Source organism: Cucurbita moschata, unplaced genomic scaffold (assembly GCF_002738365.1).
Source record: "Cucurbita moschata cultivar Rifu unplaced genomic scaffold, Cmos_1.0 Cmo_Scf00069, whole genome shotgun sequence".
Lineage (NCBI taxonomy): Eukaryota > Viridiplantae > Streptophyta > Magnoliopsida > Cucurbitales > Cucurbitaceae > Cucurbita > Cucurbita moschata.
This window is the reverse complement of record NW_019268585.1, coordinates 809,892-824,277: the sequence shown is the minus strand read 5'-3', so window position 1 is coordinate 824,277 and position 14,386 is coordinate 809,892. Positions and strand designations below refer to the sequence as shown.

Genomic DNA, 14,386 nt, shown 5'->3' with positions numbered 1-14,386 from the left:
CGAGTATCTCAAGGCAAGAACATTGTTTGAGATTCGAATCACTCCACAAGCAAGATCGATCATGTCTAACTTGAATGATTCTTGTTGATCAAATATCTCAGGACAAGAATACTTGATTGAGATTTGAATCTGTCACGACCCGATTTTTTAGGCTTCGAAGAATCGAAATCGTGACTAAAAGGACGAAATCGAAAACAAACAAAAAGAAAATAAAAGAAAAGAAAAGCAAAGTAAAATGATAAAAATACCATTCAATTAAAACAAAAGAGAAAGAAGATTTGTTTCGAAAATATTACAAAGGAAATTGCAAATGTAAAAATGAAATACAAAAGACTCTAAATATGAAAACGGACAAAGGACTCTAAAAGACCGACCAGGGACTGACGCTCCGGAACGACACCCCTCTGTGACTGCACAGCTCTCGAACACCTCCCCGTATCGACTGGTACCTGAAAAAAAAAAAGGGAGAAAGGGGTGAGTATATAAAAATATACTCAGTAAGCAGCCTACTTGTAGGCTCTCTTCGCATCCTTATCTTGGTAGGTAACCACGGTCTTTCTCGGATTTCTAAGGAGAGTGATCTAAGCTGCAACTCTCTTTTCTGTATCATAAAAGGCTTGCCCATCTTATGGAGTGAAATGATCAGTGTCTTGAGGTGAGGCGCGACCTCATAAGCAAATCTGAGGGGATCGTATGGCTGGATCTGAATATGTGACTCTCTCTCTAAACATCATCCGTGGAGGTTAACTGACGACCCTCACACGGGACCATACATCCACAAATCGGGGTGCGACCCCCTGTGTGCCGGTCAGCTACTGAGTCATCCTAAGTGGCTCCACGTCCCCCGCTCAGGGACGGGTTTCTACGGCCCAGGAGTCCTGTTCAGAAGACCCCTTAGCTATCACCACTAGGTCTGGGCACCTGTCACACTTCCCTATCCGGATCTACAAAGCTCAACGATCACCGTACCGGAGCTCTGTCTCGACGGTACGGTATCGGAGGAGAGAGGGAAGTGGAGGTTCTGATGACACTATCTACACTGCTCAACTCTAGCGGGCTTCCTATAGTTACCGTGGTGACCTATTATTCTTTCTAGGGTGGAACTTGATGGCTTAGACTTAGATTCGTATTTCTCTAGGATTCTCGTGCCTGGTGTCACAAACCTATCAGGTTTGGAATTCTGGGTTCTGGTTCTGCCGGTAATCATTTCGCGGGCCTAATTGCACGGTATTCTAGAGGTCCCCCAATCTAGGGTCTCGTCTAGCTTATTTAGCCATAAGCATCCTAATCTAAGCTTATAAGTTCTTCCTATTCATCAAGAAAGATAATACAAGCAATCATCATACAATAGAGTTTACACGCAGCAGTTCATGCAAAATTATCAAACATGCTCAAAGGGAAGATAACGTCCATCTTTACCCGGAGCGCAGATTTCACAAGTTTCCCAACCTCCTCATGCATACATACATTATCAGAGTCTCAATCAAAACAGATTTAATACCCATTTTGTATCTAGCTTTCCATAATCATCTTATATTCGCAGTTTCTATAATAACACGCTAAGTCCGACTAGCTAATTTCATAGGTGGTAGCATGCATGCTTGTTCCTAGCGGTTCCTACAAGTATTGCTCGTGGAAATCCAAATGGCTACTTACTTGGTTGACGCTTGCCTTCCCAAGCTCGAATTATTTACCGGAAAAAGGTTCCAAAAATTCTGGAATTTCCTTGATAGGTCCTAATTCACATAAAAATAGGATCAGAGTTGAAATCAGGGCGAAAAAACAAGCAAACGAAGGGAAAAAGATCACCCACGCACCTGCACACGCTCTGGAGGGTGTTCTACGTGCGGATTCTACGCGCGCGTACCCATGCGCTTCTTTCTGTGCAGTCGCGGGTCGAGACGGGTCAGTTTGGACAGGTCGGAGCGGTCTCGAGCGGTTCGGTTCGCGTGCGGAGCGCCGGTTCAAACTCGGGTTGACCCGGTTGCGCACGCCTGATGCATTTCTCCAGCCCGCGGTCGCCACGTGTCGGTCGTCGGTCCTACTACGCTCCTCCGTATGGCGGCCGACGCGTGGCGGCGATGCCTAACCTCCTCCATTTTTTCCAAATTTTCCAGAAACCGTGAGTATTGCGTTTTCGATCCATTTTCTTCCGATTTTCTTATCTTTCAATCCGTAATCCATATCAGCAAAGTTTCTTCACGAAAGTTGTAGATCTCATATTCTACTTCTACAATATATTTTTCCTTTATTTTTTTCCTTGAACACAGGACGAGTTAAGGCCATCCAAAGATACGGAACAACTCACATTTTCTGTTTTCGATCGGTTTACCCAAGTTCGACTAAACTCCAATTTTCGTCCGATACTCGTCTAGGAACTTCAGGAAACCTGTGTGAATCTTAATTTAGTCACATACCTCAAAAACTCCACATCTAACACTTAAGAAACTTCTCAGATCTAGATAAAATCGAAACAAGAAGTTCGGAACCTTACTTTGTCCGTTCTTGGATTTTCTTGTCGGAATGAGTGGATTCCACCACCCGAACTCCTTTTCCAGCACTGAGAAAAGTGTTGCTTCGAAGTTTCTTGCCTTGGATTCGATCTCCAATGGCGATTTGTCATCTCTGTTCTTCCTCTCTCCCAAACCCTAACTTCTTCTCCTTTCTTCATTCTCTCTCTCTTTTTCTTTTCTTTTCTCTTTCTCTTTCTCTTTCTCTTTCTTCTTGGAGCTCAAACAACTAGACCCTCGGTAAGAGTAGGGGCAAAATGACCCTTTTGCCCCTATGTTGTTATTTTTATTTTTTTATTTATTTATCTAAAAATTCGGGTATTATAGAATCACTCTACAAGCAAGATTGATCATGTCGAGCTTGAATGATTCTACATGCAACCTTAACTACATAGAATTGCAAAGAAACTTAGCCATTGGCTAAAGAAAAGCACAAATTATTTTTCAAGTCTTCCTACAAATACAACATACATGGCTTTATATAGCCTCAAAATGAAACTAATAAAGGCATTCCAATAGTGGTAACATTCATACTTAATGGCCATAATTAACCTAACCTAAAGTAAATTAAAAGTCTTAAAATACATTAATGAAATACAATAAATCTAAATTGTAATCCACCCAAAATTTAGAACATGAAACTTCATTCTTCTTCAATGTGGCATAAATTGAAATATCTTTTGATAATTTCAACAATATTTTCTTCACATTTTCATTGAAGCATATTGTATGATGGATGTCTCTTGGTTCATATTACTCTTCCTCACATTTCCTGCTAAAATTGCATCAAAACAATGTGGTTTGCAAAAGATTTTCGTTAAAGCTCCAGGTTTATTTGCCTCCGGCATTGATGTCATGTTCGCCCAAATAGTTACCTTTCGACTTGCAATGAACCATTAGAGTTGAATCCGCTATCTAAATCAAAATGGTCACTTACTAATTGAGCAGTACAAGTTGCATCTTGGATGCGGTTAAACATGACTTAATCGTATTTTTTGGTTTCAAAGCAATCAATACGATTAAACAACATATGTTTAGATACTTCATTTTTTTTTTCTTTGGAGGTTTAGATACTTCATTTTTTTTTCTTTGGAGGTTTCTCACTCTCTCGACATGACTTGTTCTTATTTTGTCTTATTCATATATATATATAGCCAAATTGAATACTTATACTATAGTGTCAATTGAAAGAGTGGTGCAAATTTATTTTATTTAAAGGTCTTTATGATGGAAATTTCAAAATTGTAAACTGCTCATTCAATGAGTTTTTAAACGCCTTTATGACTATCCTCTATTTATTGATAGAAATTTCAAAATTGTAAACTAATGTTTACTTCAATAATAAGAACCAAATGTAATGTCACCATAATGTTCTTACCTTGTTTGTTTATACATATTATGTTTAGTGGGACAGTTACTTATGTATTATTAGTTTGAATCTAAGATATGATATGGCATTTAGATGAAATTTTGTTGTACCAACTTCTAAAGTTTAAATGACAAATTTTTCAAACAAGGAATTTTATAAACTTTGACATGCACGATAATCTTGTACTATAGTTACTCCTTAAGAATGATCAGGTCCCCCAACCAAAAATAACCCTAGTAAGCTTGGCATAGATTTATTCATGTCTGTTGGCACCATGTTGTTGTCATTGACATGTGTAACTTTTACTGCCCTCATATACATAGCATCACTGCTTGACAGCCATAGCGCCTCTGGAAGAAGATATCAGTTGGGATTCGAAGAAGCTTCACAACGCGGTAAGCGACTTTGTTCAGAAAAGCTTTTCGCTCATGGTGCTTTCCAAGATCTATGGACACATCCGCTCTGTAAGTCTCCTATGGCATAAAGCAATTCCAAGGCCATTCAGACCCATCTCCCCTAGTAATCTTCAGCCTGTAAATCCTCCGATAGCTTGAAACCAACGCATTATCCTTCTCTTTTTCCTTCTCCTGATTCTCAACATCCTTAATCCCCTGTTCCTCTGGCACTGCCATGGACGAGCTCATCAACCTCCGCCATTGGAACCTCTCATCCGCCAACAGCTGGTTGATGGTGTTAATATAACACATGCGGAAGCAATTTGGATCTTAGCACTATTAGAACATCAATTATAGTAAATAACTAGCATGTTCATAAGTATTAAAACTTAATGAGTTTGAATACTAACCTTTTGTAGTTCAAACTCCTTTTTCCTCACGAACCGGTTTCGAACCACTACTAGTGTCTTCTCCACTATCCTCCAGCCTTAGAACGAGATTGTGGAACCCGGTGAGTGACTAAACTTGGGAGGGATTTTGTATATATGAAGAGAGTGTTTGTGAGAGGTTTTTCTCTAGGTTTTTCACCAAGAAGAAGAGACCTTCCATATACCATGATCACTCTATTTAAAAAGTCATGTTTGCATGTTTATGCAAATTTGAGATCACCAAATTTTGACACTCAAATGTTTTTTTCATTAAATGAAGTCAACATTTTGACTTTCTTCATTTTAATTCAACAATTAATTTGAGTAACATTAAATGATTAAATAAACTATTTAATTAATATTTAATATTAATTCAAATGCCAATCCCAATCAATTTCGACACATAATTGATTAAGATATTTAAATCTTATTTAAATATCTCAGATTCTCTCTTTTTGTTTAATTCGTAAATAAAACAAAAATGCGGTTAAATATATCGTATATATGTAGCGCATATTCCTTAATTTGAATTCGAACACTTCGAACTCACTCGTCACACTGTTCTATGGTTTAGTCCGATATGAGCTAGCAGAGGGACCTAATGGACCTATAGATCATGGGCTCCAACGATCCAAGATTAACTGGTTAAACTCATTAACCTGGTTAACCAACATTCGTTAACTACTAGGACACTCCATTATAGCCTAGTAGTTGCACTCCCCTCACTATAGATATATTTCTGTCCACTTGATATAACCATGATTAGTAAGTCGATCCTTCACAGGTTGTTCGTAACTAGAGTTGGGTCAATTTACCGTTTTACCCCTGAAGTTACTACTTGTTTCTTATGTCTCACTGATCCTCTAATGAACAATTGGTTTGTGGTCCAACCAGTAAACCGAATTCCTCTCAAGGCAATGAGAGGGTGGGGCCCCATGTTCAAGACCTGGAGTTAGTGCTTAAGAGAACTACCTCTCTTCTATCCCTAAAAGTGAGTAGGAGTGAATTCTGTCTTGCACCCCACGTCCCCAGCCATTCACCTAGTCTTACCCCTGAAATTGGAGGCCTATTGAGTCGGCGAACTAGAGCCACTCTCACCCATGCAAATCTAAGAATAATTCTGAATAAACAGAACTTCATGGTTACCTCAGGATTAAAACCGAGTTACATAGGTTATCGAATGAAAAGAAAATCAGTCTCAACAGTAAACGACATTATAAAGTGAGAGTGGTTTTCTTCATGGTCCGATCTTATGCAATACTCATTGCATAAGACGCCCCCACTTACATAAGCACCTAGAATGCTGGAATTTGCAAAGCTAGAGGTGTAACGACCCGGGAAAGAAAGAAAAATATATATAATAAAAAATAAATAAAAAATAAAATAAATTAAAAAAGAAAAAAATTAAAAACTCAGTCGCCGGAAAACCCGCGAGTTTTCCGGCGACTGTCGAGTTTCGCGGAACCCATGCGAAACACGGCCACAGCACGCCTAGCCCTCAGCCCACGACACCCAGCATCTTCAGAACACCTGCAAAGGGAGAAAAGATAGAAAATTTTGAGAGAGAGATTTCGGACAAACGTCGGCGAGTGTCCAGTTTCTCCGACGAGCCCTCAAACCGACACCAAACGACCTGTTACCACCATGAGAAGGATCCCTAACGAAAGCACAATAACTAATGGTGCGTTTTATGTTATTTCGTAAGCGTCGTCGTCGGTAACCGAGGTCGAAAAATTAGGTTTTCTTAATTGATTCTTAAATCTGTGGCTTTTAGGAGCTTTTAGGCCGCAAAACTCCCAAAAAAGAAAGAAGGACGACGAACAAAGAGGAAAAGGGAAGGAAGAGGACCGAAATCGGCAACGGAAACGCCGTGGGAAGGAGAGAGAAAGCTCACCAAAAAATCGGCCGAAGTCGGGTAAGGAAGACGAGATCCACGGATCTGGGTCAACCCGAACCCAAAACCCAAGAGAGCCAGCCCATTCCTCCCTTGGCCTCTGCCTTCGGCCCAGCCCAACTACAGCGGCCCAAACCTCAAACCAGCCCAAAAGCTACGGTTCAGTTGAACCAACCCAAACTAGACCCCACGGTCCAATTGAGCCAGCCTGCAAACCAAACACTTGCGGCCCAGCCCAGTAAGCCGAGGTCCAACGATTAGTCTTGGCCTAGTAGCCTTCCATAGCCCGCGACCCGAACCACGACCCGAACCAGACTGCGACCCACGCTTCGACCCGACACTACCGCTCGACGTGGCTCTCTCTGCTGCCGCCACGTGTCACCCAGCGGCGCAGGCAGTCCCTCGGCTCGGCTCGGCACAAACGGCTTGGGCTCCCTCCGGTGACGCTCCGGCGGCTCCAGTGGCTGTTCGGCTCGGCTCACCTGTTTTCAGCTCGGTTTCCACTATTTCAACCCTCCCGGGTCTGTTTTCAGCCCCGATTAAGGTATCCGAGACTGTTTTAGAGCCGTATTTCACATTTATTAAACTATAGGTAAATTAATTGTGAAATACTAACGGAAAGTGGTGAACGGTGTGATAGGAAACAAACCCCGGCGACGTAGGAAGCAGCTCTCACGGAACGGGAGCTTACATTTAACTATTTACTTTGACCAAGGCCAACCAAGTAAGTGGCCTTACTATAGGATAGGCTAAATAAATTGTATGATGCTTGATGATATGTGCCAGTATATACATATTTTGTTGAGTGACGCTTGATATGTTTGACACACGTTGTGGCATTATGATGAGCATGATGATTGCATGATTTTTACCTTAATATGATGATGTTTTCCATATTGAGCATGCTAGATGATGATGAGTGCCATATTGCATCATGTCGTTAGATCGACATAGGACACAACCCTAAGAGCATGAAAATGATATTAATAGAAATATCCATGAGTATGCGTTACCTAGAGTAACAAAGAGATGAGACTAGAGGGTTGTGTCAGAAGAGACATTACGATGGATTTAGAGGGACCTTATGAATTTTGTATGTTCATAAGCATAGGGCTACTTCCCCTAGAGATGATGAGTGCGGACGTGCACCTTATGATGAGCGCGAATGCGCACAGGTGCGAAAGCACACAAATGAGGGTGTTCATGAGGCGCATGACACTATGGGGTTCCGCTGACCTCCGGACGTTGCTACAGATTAACTTGACCAGAGGGTCCAGGGGGTGTGCGAGCGCCCTAGGGACTCACACTCGCACGTGTGAGTCGTGTGTAGGGAAGTACTACACATCCAATTTGTCCGAGACTGGAGGCCACCCCTAAGATGATTAGAGATAGGTCCCTATTCATGATTGCATGTGTTTGCATTAGCATGGCCCCTATAGTGGGGTCACTTACTGAGTATTTCTTCGAAATACTCAGGCCGTGTGCCATATTGTTTTTCAGGTAAAGACAAGGCGCCCATGTACGGTTGACGGTAATTCAACTAAGGCATTAATAAATTTTCTTAATTGGTAATTCAACTACCAAAAGCAAGTCTTCTAATTACTTTCCATAAATTTCCTTAATTGGTAATTCAACTCCCAAAGGCAAGTCTTCTAATTACTTTCCAATATTAGTCACTTCATTATCTTCTTGATTTGATATGCTAAGGCTATAAAGATTTTTAGGCTCAAAGTCTTTGTTTCAACCGGTACACTAGCTAGCTTTTGAAGATGCAATGTATAGGCCTCTTGAATCTTCTTAATCTTGCTTCTTGTAATCGGTCCTTCGGGTACATGCAAAGGGTCAGCAGTTGAATTCATATCATCCTCCCTTTCTTTAAAAGGATTTGTCCTCAAATCAAGGTCTTCATTCCCTTCTTGATAATGCATCTGCGACCACATTATCCTTCCCCTTTTTGTAATGGATTACATAAGGAAACGTCTCAATGAATTCCACCCATTTAGCATGTCTCCTATTTAGCTTTGTTTGGCTTTTGAGGTGCTTCAAACTTTCATGGTCCTTATGAATAACAAACTCTTTTGGCCATAAATAATGTTGTCAAACTTGCAAAGCCCTCACAAGTGCATATAACTCTTTGTCATAAGTCGGATAGTTGAGTTGTGCTCCATTAAGCTTTTCACTAAAGAACATGATTGGCCTTTTTTCCTGTATTAAAACAGCCCCTATGCCTATCCCACTTGCATCACATTCAATTTCAAAAGATTTATTAAAGTTAGGTAAAGCAAGACAAGGTGCATTGGTTAATTTATCTTTCAGTTCATTGAAGGCATTCTCTTGTTTTTCCTTCCATTCAAATTTCACATGCTTTTTAACAAATTCATTCAATGGTGATGCTATGCTACTGAAATCCTTAATGAATCTCCTATAGAAACTAGCCAAACCATTAAAAGATCTTACCTCGGTTGCATTTGTGGGGGTTGACCATTCTCTAATAGCTTTTATCTTTTCTTCATCAACTTGTACTCCCTTCTTTCCAACTAAGAACCCTAGGAAGTTGACTTGGTCTAGACAAAAACTGCACTTTTTGAAGTTGGCATAAAGCATCTCTTCTCTAAGTTTAAACAAAATTTTCTTAACGTGCAAAATATGATCATTCAGCTTTTTGAGTAAACAAGGATATCATCAAAGTATACAACAACAAATTTTCCAATATAATCTCTCAAAACATGATTCATTAGCCTCATTAAAGTACTTGGTGCATTTGTAAGGTAAAATGGCATAACGAGCCACTCATAAAGCCCAAACTTTGTTTTGAAAGCCGTTTTCCACTCATCTCCCACATTCATTTGAATTTGATGATAACCACTTTTAAGATCTATTTTTGAAAACAGATTAGCACCATATAATTCATCCAACATGTCATCCAATCTAGGAATAGGGTGTCGATACTTTACCGTTATCTTGTTGATGGCTCGACAATCAACACACATCCTCCACGTGCCATCTTTCTTGGGTACCAAAATCACAGGAATCGAACAAGGACTCATGCTTTCTCTAACATATCCTTTATCCATGAGTTCTTCCACTTGTCTCTGAATCTCCTTAGTTTCGGTGGGATTGGTCCTATAGGTAGCCATATTTGGAAGAGTTGCCCCAGGTACAAAGTCAATTTGGTGTTCAATCCCTCTTAGAGGGGGTAACCCCGTACATGCATCTTCATGTGGAAATATGTCATTCAATTCCTGCAAAAAGAGACTTAAAAGCACTTGGCAAAGCATCATCAGTTTTTTGTTCCATTGCTAAACACATTCCTTTGCACATAAGTACAAATTTTGGTTCTTGAGCTAACATATTCCTCATTTCTCCCATTCTTATAACTAAACTCACATTTTCTCTCTTTTCTTTAAAATCATTTTTTTTCTCTCTTGGTTTTCACTATCCTTTGCCCCTCACTTTTCTCTTTTTTTTCACTCTTATCTCTCTCTTTTACCTTAGTTTCTTCTCTCCACTGTTGTTCTTCATATTCTTTTCTTTTCTTCTCTAATTTCAATTGGTCACAATGTACTTCATATGGAGACAATGGAAGTAAAGTAAATTTCTTCCCACACAAAGTAAAAGTATACTTGTTCATCAAACTATCAAATGTTACCTTTCTATCATATTGCCAAGGTCGGTCGAATAAGATGTCCCCCGCATGCATTGGTACGACATCACAAAGAACTTCATCTTTATATCTTCCAAGAGTAAAAGAAATAAGAGCTTGGGAGTTCACCTTAATTTCTTCTTTGTTTGTTAACCAATCAAGTTGGTATGGTTTTGGATGGGGATGGACAGAAAGTTGAAGTGTTTTTACAAGGAAACTGCTTATGGTTTTGTGCAACTTCCATTATCAATCACCAAGCTGCATGGGTTTCCTTTGACCAAACACCTTGTGTGGAACAAGTTTTCCCTTTGATCTTCAAATTTCTCTTCCTTGATTTGAACATTGAGTACCCTTCTTGTGATCAAAGATATGGAATTACCTTCTTCAACATACTCATCATCATATGCTGCGATTTCTTCCACAAGCTGTGAATCATGATCCTCACATTCATCATCTGAATCAAGTATACCATTCCTTATCACCATAACTTTTTTATTAAGACACTCTTTGCTCATGTGTCCAAACCCTTTGCACTTCCAACATTGAATAGAACTAGACTTCTTCTTTACCGTCTTTAAAGCTTTATTCTTTTTGCCAATGGAACTGATATGAATCCAAAAACTGATCACTTCCATGTACCCGAACGAGCAATTACAAGAAGCAATACAAAGAAGATTCAAGTGTCAAATCAAGAAAATAATGGAGTGGCTATGTGATGTCCCACATTGGTTGGGGAGGAGAACAAATCACCATTTATAAGGGTGTGGAAACCTTCCCCTAGTAGGCGCGTTTTAAAGCCTTGAGGGGAAGCCCGAAAAGGAAAGCCCAAAGAGGACAATATCTGCTGGTGGTGGATCTGGACCGTTACAAATGGTATTAGAGCCAAACACCGGACGATGTGCCAGCCTTCTCGCTGTTCCCCGAAGGGGGGTAGACACGAGGCGGTGTGGCCGTAAGGACGCTGGGCCACAAAGGGTGGTGGATTTGGGGGCGGTCCCAAATCGATTGGAGGAAGAAAAGAGTGCCAGCGAGGACGCTGGGCCTTGAAGGGGGGTGGATTGTGATGTCCCACATTGGTTGAGGAGGAGAACAAATCACCATTTATAAGGGTGTGGAAACCTTCCCCTAGCAGACGCGTTTTAAAGCCTTGAGGGGAAGCCCGAAAAGGAAAGCCCAAAGAGGAAGGAAAGCCCAAAGATGACAATATCTGCTGGCGGTGGATCTGGGCCGTTACAGGCTAACATTGGAAAGTCAACTACCAATTAAGACAATTTATGAATGCCTTATTTTCTTCAATTTATATTTAATAGCATTTATTTATAGTTTATATGAATTGTCTTATATTCTTCAATTTGTATTTAATAGCTGTCACGACCCGATTTTCGAGGCTTCAAAAAACCGAATCGTGACTAAAAAGACGAAATCGAAAACAAACAAAAGGAAAATAAAAGAAAAGAAAAGCAAAGTAAAAAGATAAAAATACTTTGAATTAAAACAAAGGAGAGAAATTTTGTTTGTTAATTATTACAAAAGAAATTGCAAATATAAAATGAAATACAAAAGACTCTAAACGACCAAAAAGGGACTGATGCTCCAGAACGACCCCCTCTGTGACTGTACAGCTCTCAAACGCTCCTCTACCTCGACCAGCAGCCAGCGAACACCTGAAAAAAATAAAGGAGAACGAGATGAGTATAAAAATTATACTCAGTAAGCCACCTACTTGTAGGCTCTCTTCGCATCTTAATTTAACAGAACTCCCACGGTTTCCTAATTCGGTTCTAGGACATCGGGTTCAAACCTTAGTCTCTTGGGGCTTGCCCCTTGGGTTTCACCGGTTCATCGTCCTTTCATTAGTCACCTAGAGGTTCCTTATGTCAAGCTGATATGGTCGGTATCTCTCTATGAGGCGCTACCTTTACATGGCTATCTAGGACTACATGGTATCTAGCCTAGGGGTGTGCTGAATACCCCTACGCCCATATAGTCCTCCTATGGGGGGCGCGACCCAACCCGTTCCCGTGCAGCTAATGGGTTGTACGACGTGGGGACACAATTCCCATGCGAAATGGCTAAGAGTAGTAAGGACTGATCAGGGACCCTTGGTCCTCCCACGAAGCTATAGATACCATTCTGATGCTAGCAATCTATGAACACTCCGAGGTACTTTCTTGTCATGGTGAACCGCTAAGTTCCTAGGGGAAAATTAAGTCTGGCTGGAGCGATATATCGCTCCTAACAATAATTCTCTAAGATTGTCATAGAAATGGGCACTAGAAAATAACGGGGTGTGCATGCAACCGTCTTCTAACATCCTAATATTCATGCAAACTAGGCACGCCGGCTCAACGGAGCGATGGCCTCCATCCAGCACCCAAAACACGAAGTTCGCGCTCAATGGGGCGAATTCGTCCATCGAGCACCCGGACACGGAATACACAATTCCAACATAAATTAAATGCATGCATACGTACAACGAAAGCTTAAGGCATACAAGCAACACTTAGATAATTCACCCAACACATCATAACAATCCATCTGATTGATCTCATTCATGGAGAGCTAATTTAAGGCAAAATTACTAACATGCATACATACAATCCAAGCGAACCCTACAAGTATTTCTTCCTAAATACCGGGTGGTGACTTACCTGGTTGACGCGTGCCCTTTTTGCTAGCGTTTCTTTGCCTGTGAGGTGTCCAAAAGTACTGATTTCTTTAAATTAGGTCCCTATTCACGTAAGAACAGTATTAGAACTGGAACCGGGACAAAAATCGGGCAAACAGAAAACAACCGGGCCAAATTGGCCGTTCCACGCGCTCTCACGCGCTGGGAGCGCGTGGTCACGAGCGTGGGAAGGCGCCAGTTGCAGCCTGCACAAGCGCCCGCCTCCGCGTAGTTGCGGGTCAGCTCGGCTCACGTCGTGGTTCAGCTCGGCTTGCAGGCGACACGTGTCGACGCCTCGCTGGAGCTGTGTTGCTTCAGCCGATGGTCGACGCGTGTTCGGTGCCTGTCGCCGCTCGCTGGCCGACTCCTTTTTTTTTTTTTCTTCTTCTTGTTTCTTCTCTGCCTTCTGAAAATCGAAACACAATTCTCTATTCCGATTTTCATATCTTTCGATCCGTAGATCGGATCGACATGATTTCTTTGGCAAAGTTTTAGATCGTGTTACGGGCTACGACCTCGTATTTTTTTTGTAATTTTTGCTTAACTACCGGATGAGTTAAGAAGGTCGGAATTTTGCTCACCGTTCTCGGACGACTCTCGGATCTCCGCCTTCGGGTTGAGATCTCGGCCAAACTTTTTCACAGATCACGCGTAGAGTTGTTCCTAGATGAATATATCAAGATTTCAGATCTTGATTCACAAAGGAAAATCGTAGTTCTGAGAAAACGTTCAAGATCCTTACGTTGCGGGTTTTTCGACTTCTTGATGAAAAATGGGACTCCGGCCACCCACATTCTCTTTTCCCTTCTAAGAAAGTCTCTCTGCATGATCTTCACTTCCTTGCATCATGATCTTCACCGGAATAGACTCCCGACGGTAGTTTTCGGTGAGTCTTCCGGCGGTTCATCCTTTCTACTCTCTCTAAGTTCTCTCTACCCCTTTCTCTCACTATCTCTCTTTTGCAGGACTATGAATGGGGTTTCGTTTGAACCCCTTAGGTGGTTGGAGGGGCAAATTTACCTATTTGCCCCTCTCGACTTTTCCTTCTTTTTTTTTTCTTTTTCTATTTCTATTTCTCTTTCTTCGGGTATTACAATAGCATTTATTAGGGGTTGGTGGCTGAACTTTATTTTGTTAGGGTTATCTTTTGGGCCTATTTAAAGGCATGTAATACTCATGTTTGGGGGATTTTGTTGAATACAAAAAAAACCTTTGTGTTTTCTTGATACCCTTTTGGTGTTATTCTTTTTCAAACCTTGCTTTAGGTTTGATGTTTAAACCGATTCATTGAATTAGTTTTGATCAAGCTAATTCTGGATGAATTGTCTTGGTATCTAAGAGTGACCATCATAGATTCCAAGTTCGATCTAAGAGTCATTCATCTTCTAACCAGCTCTTGGTTTGAATCAATCCGTTAAGTTAGCTTTCTCTATGAGCGTTTTGCAAGGATTCTAGAAGGATCTCTAGCTTTGCAAATTC

The 14,386-nt window shown here is 41.0% G+C and overlaps 3 long non-coding RNA genes across 3 annotated transcripts; all 3 read right to left on the bottom strand.

The window, feature by feature from the left end:
• Window positions 1–227: 227 nt before the first annotated feature.
• LOC111438014 lies at window positions 228–1,706 on the bottom strand. Its single transcript, XR_002709594.1, has 2 exons — window positions 1,657–1,706; window positions 228–449 (listed from the first exon to the last, which is right to left on the bottom strand). It is a non-coding gene; the product is annotated as an uncharacterized LOC111438014 (long non-coding RNA).
• A 135-nt stretch (window positions 1,707–1,841) lies between these two features.
• On the bottom strand, window positions 1,842–2,697 carry LOC111438015. The gene is made up of 3 exons (XR_002709595.1): window positions 2,495–2,697; window positions 2,305–2,389; window positions 1,842–2,093 (listed from the first exon to the last, which is right to left on the bottom strand). It is a non-coding gene; the product is annotated as an uncharacterized LOC111438015 (long non-coding RNA).
• Window positions 2,698–12,934: 10,237 nt separating this feature from the next.
• LOC111438016 lies at window positions 12,935–13,866 on the bottom strand. The gene is made up of 3 exons (XR_002709596.1): window positions 13,650–13,866; window positions 13,489–13,570; window positions 12,935–12,970 (listed from the first exon to the last, which is right to left on the bottom strand). It is a non-coding gene; the product is annotated as an uncharacterized LOC111438016 (long non-coding RNA).
• Window positions 13,867–14,386: the final 520 nt, after the last annotated feature.